The sequence below is a fragment of the Myodes glareolus genome, chromosome 6 (genome assembly GCF_982192425.1).
Source record: "Myodes glareolus chromosome 6, mMyoGla1.1, whole genome shotgun sequence".
Taxonomy (NCBI): domain Eukaryota; kingdom Metazoa; phylum Chordata; class Mammalia; order Rodentia; family Cricetidae; genus Myodes; species Myodes glareolus.
Window position 1 is genome coordinate 4088374 of NC_142031.1, and position 5995 is coordinate 4094368.

The window sequence follows — 5995 nt, forward strand, 5'->3', positions numbered from 1 at the left end:
TCCGGAGCCGCTGGTTACCGTCCAGCCATGGCCAAGTCCAAGAACCACACCACACACAACCAGTCCCGGAAATGGCACAGAAATGGCATCAAGAAACCGCAGTCACAAAGATACGAATCTCTCAAGGGGGTCGACCCCAAGTTCCTGAGGCACATGCGCTTTGCCAAGAAGCACAACAAGAAAGGCCTGAAGAAGATGCAGGCGAATAATGCAAAGGCCATGAGTGCCCGAGCAGAGGCCATGAAGGCCCTGGTGAAGCCCAAGGTGGTGAAGCCCAAGGTGTCAAAGGGCCCCACCCACAAACTCACCCGGCTCGCGTTGATTGCTCACCCCAAGCTTGGGAAGCGGATTAGAAGCTATATGGCCAGAATTTTGGAGGGCGTAGGCTCCAAAAAACAAAACCCAAGGTTCAAGCCAAGGCAGAGGCCTCAGCTGCAGCTCAGGCTCCCAAAGGTGCCCAGGCCCCTGTGAAGGCCCCATAAAAAAGGTCTCAGTCTGCCAATGTGAAGACAGATGGACTGGTGTGAATATCTACACAGTATTTGCACATGATCAGGACCTTATGTTGTTTCTACAAATAAACTTGAGGCAAGATCTAAAAAAAAAACAAAAACAAAAACCACTGACCAAAGCAACCTGGGGAGGGAAGAGTTCGCTTCATCTTCAAGCCTACAGCCGTCAGCAAGGGAAGCCAATGCAGGAGCTCAAGGCTGACACCAGCAGGGAATGCTGCTGGCTGTCTCTCCTCCTCCGACTGGCTCAGCTACCTTTCTTCTACAGCCCAAGTCCTTCTACACCAATTAGCAATTAAGAAAATGCCCCAGACATGCCCACAGGCCAAACTGGTGAAGAAATTCCTCATTTGCGATTCCCTCTTCCCGAGTATGTCTAATTTTGGGTCAAGTTTGACAGCTGAAGCTAACTATGCCATGCTGCAACCATGAACCTGAGTTTGAGCCCCAGAACCCCTGGTTTAAAAGGCCAAGTGCTTGTAATCCCAGGAGGGGGGTGGAGACAGGAAGACTTCTGGGACTCACTGGTCACCAGGTCTAGTTAGTCTACTTGTCAAGTTCTAGGACAGCATAAGACCGTGTCTCAAAAATAAAAAGTATATGGTGTCTAAGAAATGACACTTGAGGTCATCCTCTGACCTTCATGAGTGTGTGCACACAAGCATACACACATATACACATGTGCAAGCGCACACACACACAAATACACACATATACACACAAAGAAAGGAAAACAAGAGCAGTAGCTATCCATCCCACAGGCCTGGCCTCCCTCTCTGTTAAAGGGAGTTTAGCATGGATTCCTCTGAACCTTTCAGATTGGCTTTAAAATATTTAATGAGTTAAAAAAGAGACAGTTAAAGAAAGACTAAGACAGACACTCCCAACACTGAGGATGGAATGCTCATGGGAAGAACCATCTGGAACCAATCTGCCATTTCATATCTGTCAGCCAGACTACCCAGGTTACCACAGAAGCAACAGAAAGCAACTGGCTCATATGTGAGGTCAGATTCTAAGTACAGGTAGGGAGCCGTCCAGGTGCAATGCTGTACAGTACGGGGAGCTCTAAGCATCATCACGTTCCTTTATCTTGGACACGAGTGGTCCAGGTACAGTGCTGTGCTGGTAGGAGCTCTAAGCATAATCATGCTTCTCAATCTTGGATCCAAACTGATGGAGCAGGGAATGCCCAGTGTGCTATCAGACAATGTGAAGGAGGAAGGGAAACAGACTTGAGATACAATTCTGAAATATCCAACCAGTTAGAACACATGGTACTTCTGCTTGTATTCCATTAGCCAAAGAAGTCTAAACTTCCTTGATCCCTAACATAGCTACTTGATGAAGGATGGACAGACAGACAGGACAGATGGATGGATGAAAGAACATGGATAAATGAATATATTTTCCATAAGGTATAGATTTCTATTTTTTCATTTCTATGGTTTTTATCTATTTTGAACAGCTTTGGTTTATGTTAGGATGGTTGGATAGGTAGAAGGGGAGGTAATAGTAGGTGGGTGGAAAATGAACTGGGTGGATGGAGGGGTAGAATGTGGGGATGCTAGATGAATGGATGAAGGTGGATGTATGGGAAATGAATGGATGGATAAATGAGTAAGTGGAAGGTTTGAGGGGGAATGAATATATGGGTAAGACAAGGATGAATAAATGGATGGTGATAGATGGATGGATGGATGAATGGATGGATGGATGGATGGATGATGGATGATGGATGGATAGATGAAGGTGAGTTGATGGATGGGGTGGAATGGGTAAGTGAATTGGTGGATGAATGGGATTGATTAAAGAATGGATAGGGAGTGGACGGGTTGATGAATAACTGTAAAAATGGAAGGAGTCAGAGTCAGGGGGCTGGATGGACAGAAGGGGTAGGATGTGTGAATAGACTGGGTGGGTGAAAGGGTAGATTTGTGGTTGATTCAATGAGTCAGAGGGAGGGCAGGTGGTTGCAGATGAGGGAACAATTGATGTGCATGTTCTTCTGTATATATATATATATATATATATGTTAATTTTATTGGTTAATAAATAAAGCCATTTTGGCCAATGGCTTAGCAGAGTAAAGCTAGACAGGAAATCCAAACAGAGACACAGAGAGAGTAGGCAGAGTCTAAGAGACGCCACGTAACTGCCAAAGGAGACAAGTGCCAGGACCTTACTGGTAGGCCATGAACTAATGGTGATACACAGTTTAACGGAAATGGGTTAATTTAAGATGTAAGCGCTAGCGAGGAATAAGCTTGAGTCATTGACCAAACAGTGCTGTAATTAATATAGTTTCTGTGTGATAAGTCAGGTCTGGGCAGCTAGAAATGAATAAGCAGTCTCTGCTTATATAATGGTGCACAACATGGGGCAATTACATCCACATAAAACCTGATCTACCTTGGGAAGAAATTCTAGACACAAAAGAACAGAGCTAAGCGTGGCTTCTTGGTAGTAGCATTTTCTCAGGTGGTCTCTGTTTGCTAGAGGCAAGCAGAGGTGCAATTCCTTTAAGAAGGCTTCCTGACTCAATGTTAGCAGCAAAAACTGTGCGACTCCTTTAAGAGCCGGCTTCCTGGTTTGTGCTGGTCCTGTTAAGGCGAACTTAAACAGGGTTTGTGAACAGTGTGTTACTAATTGCTTAATTGCAACATAGACCCATTATGTCCCTGGAGCTGGGGTCATGAGTATGGCTCACAGAGGTGGTGAACATACCTCCAACATGTTGGATGGGGTGGAGACAATAGGCAGGGCCATGGTATTGGTCCTGGCCATGGCTGCTTAGCATTAAAAAAAAAAGGCACTCCTGGTCAGAAAATAATTACAGATGCCCAATAGAACAGATTCAGACACAAAAGACCTCTAAATAAGTTTCCGTGTGTTAAATAAAAAATGTATGTAGGCTTGGGAGACATAGGAAAAAGAGTATAGACAGTTATAAAAAGAAGTAAATAGGTTTAAAAAATAAAGTCTTTAAAGAGACAGTAAAAGTAATATAAAAGAGTACAGACAGACATAGATTAAAGGACTAAAAGCAATTTTTAAAAAGGCATGCAAAGATGAAAAATACAGAGAGTCTGGAATATAGATAGATAGATAGATAGATAGATAGATAGATAGATAGATAGATAATTTTGTTTTCTTTGAATTTTTTGACTGCAGAGAAACATTTGATTCTTGGAGCTGCTAAGCTAAACCAACATATATATTTTAAATATATCTTGACTCCAAAATTTGAGTCTAAGGATATGTTTCTTTGGAAAACAGGGTCTGCTTTTGTTTCCATAAAGGATGAGAACCTTCCAGGCTAATGTGGTTTGATGGAACAAGACCCACTGAAAGGTCTCCATGAACCCTAAAAATACCTTGCCTAACAAATAGCAGGAAGCAGTTTGGAGAAAACAATGCCCAAGTTCCCAAATATTGTTTATAAATGTTTGTTTTCACTTAAAGGAGGTGGATTATAAATTGCTGAAAATCACAATCAAGGTGTTTTTTATAAAAAAAAAAGGAAATATGATATAAAATAAATACTTTACATTGGTATGGACTTTAGTTTATTGATACAAATTTAAGGTCAATTTTGTTATATGCATATTTCTACTCATTTAAGGTATTACATTTGTTCAATTCATTTAAAAATGTAATGTATAATTAAAAATTATAGATTAATAGATGGTCATTTAAAATAGTCAAACTTATAGTTATGTTAGTTATGTTTCTAGATGTACAGATTCCTGCTTCACAGAGGAAACTGCCAGACATTCTGTAGGACACAGAAGAAAGCAACTGATGAACTTTGCCAGTACAAGGCAGAACACATCGTCAAATTTACTGCTTCATGGAAAAGTCTGCCAGAGACTCTAGGCCTGTAGGCTTTAGATGGGTGCCCCAACATTACAGAAGAACTTTGGGTGACTGGCTAGGCAACACGATGTCTCTGCCAATTCTAGAACTTTAGAAGTTGCTTACAATGCACTTCCTGTTTACTTAGGGAATATTATATCCTTCTGGGATCTTTGGTGGAGTTGAAGACAGATAGTTATAATTTTTCCAAGTTATGATAAAAGATAACTTAAATATAAAACTTTAGATTCACAAAGACAGGATAGATGATAGAGTATTTTCCTTAATTTGCCAAATATAAATGAACTAAATATTGTAACTATAATTCTTGCTTAATAACTGTTTTGTATATGTAATTTTACTGTTAAAACTAAAACCTTCATTTTATTTAGACAGAAAAGGGGAGATGATATGGGATGTCTTTCTGTATATATGTTACTTTTTTGGTTAATGAATAAAGCTGTTTGGACCAGTGGTTTAGCAGAGTAAAGTCAGGCAGAAAATCCAAACAGAGATAAAGAGAGAAAGTAGGTGGAGTCTAAGAGACACCATGTAGCTGCTGAAGGAGACAGATGCCAGAACCTTACTGGTAGGCTACAGCCTCCTAGTGACACATAGATTAATAGAAATGGGTTAATTTAAGATGTAAGAGCTAGCTAAAAATATACCTGAGTCATTGGTCAAACAGTGTTGTAATTAATACAGTTTCTGTGATTATTTGGCACTTGGGGTATGGAGTGACACTATTAGGAGGTGTGGCCTTGTTGGAGAAAGTGTGTCACTGGGAGGGTAGACTTTGGGATCTCATATGCTCAAGTTACCCCCAGTGTGACACACGGTTACTTCTACTGCCTACAGATCAAGATGTAGAACTCTCAGTTCCTTCTCCAGCACCATGTCTGAATGCACACTGCCATGAAGATAATGGACTAAGCTACTGAAACTGTAAGCAAGCCCCAAGTAACTGTTTTTCATTATAAGATTAGCCGTGGCCAGGTGGTGGTGGCACAGACCTTTAATTTCAGCACTTTGGAGGCAGAGGCCTCTGTGAGTTTGAGGCTAGCCTGATCTACAGAGTGAGTTCCAGCACAGGCTCCAAAGCTACACAGAGAAACCCTGTCCAAAAATTAAAAAATAAAAAGCATTTCCGTGGTCGTGGTGTCTCTTCATAGCAATAGCAACCCTACCTAAGACAAGTCCTGATCTTAATGCCAAGCTTATGCCATCAAGCTGGCCCCACAGGGGTGATGTAGGGCCTGTGTCCAGACAGCATCCCTGCTTCTGCCTTCATGGTTCCTAGGACTGAGCATTGGCTGTCATTGCCCCTCTCCACATGCAATGGCAAGATCTGTTCATGGGCCAGACAATAGCTCAGGGGTGGGCGCCAGACCCTGCAAGGCTTCTCCCATCTCCATGAGATCTGCTTGGTGGACACAGCCAAAAGAAAGCTCTGCCCTCTATCCTGAGGCATCTGAATCTAGCCTGTGGAGAATTCTAGAAATACAGCCTCTCTCGGGTAGGCCAGAGCTGGGGCTGAAAAACCAGGCCATAGAACCCCAGCTTACCTCAGACCTGTACAAAGCCAGGTTAGCCTGGGCTACTGCTAGCTCAGGCTGTGGCACATG

At 42.3% G+C, this 5995-nt stretch overlaps 1 pseudogene; it reads left to right on the forward strand.

Moving 5' to 3' along the window:
- Positions 1 to 619, forward strand: LOC148121591 (large ribosomal subunit protein eL29 pseudogene; annotated as a pseudogene).
- The last annotated feature ends 5376 nt before the right edge of the window (positions 620 to 5995 follow it).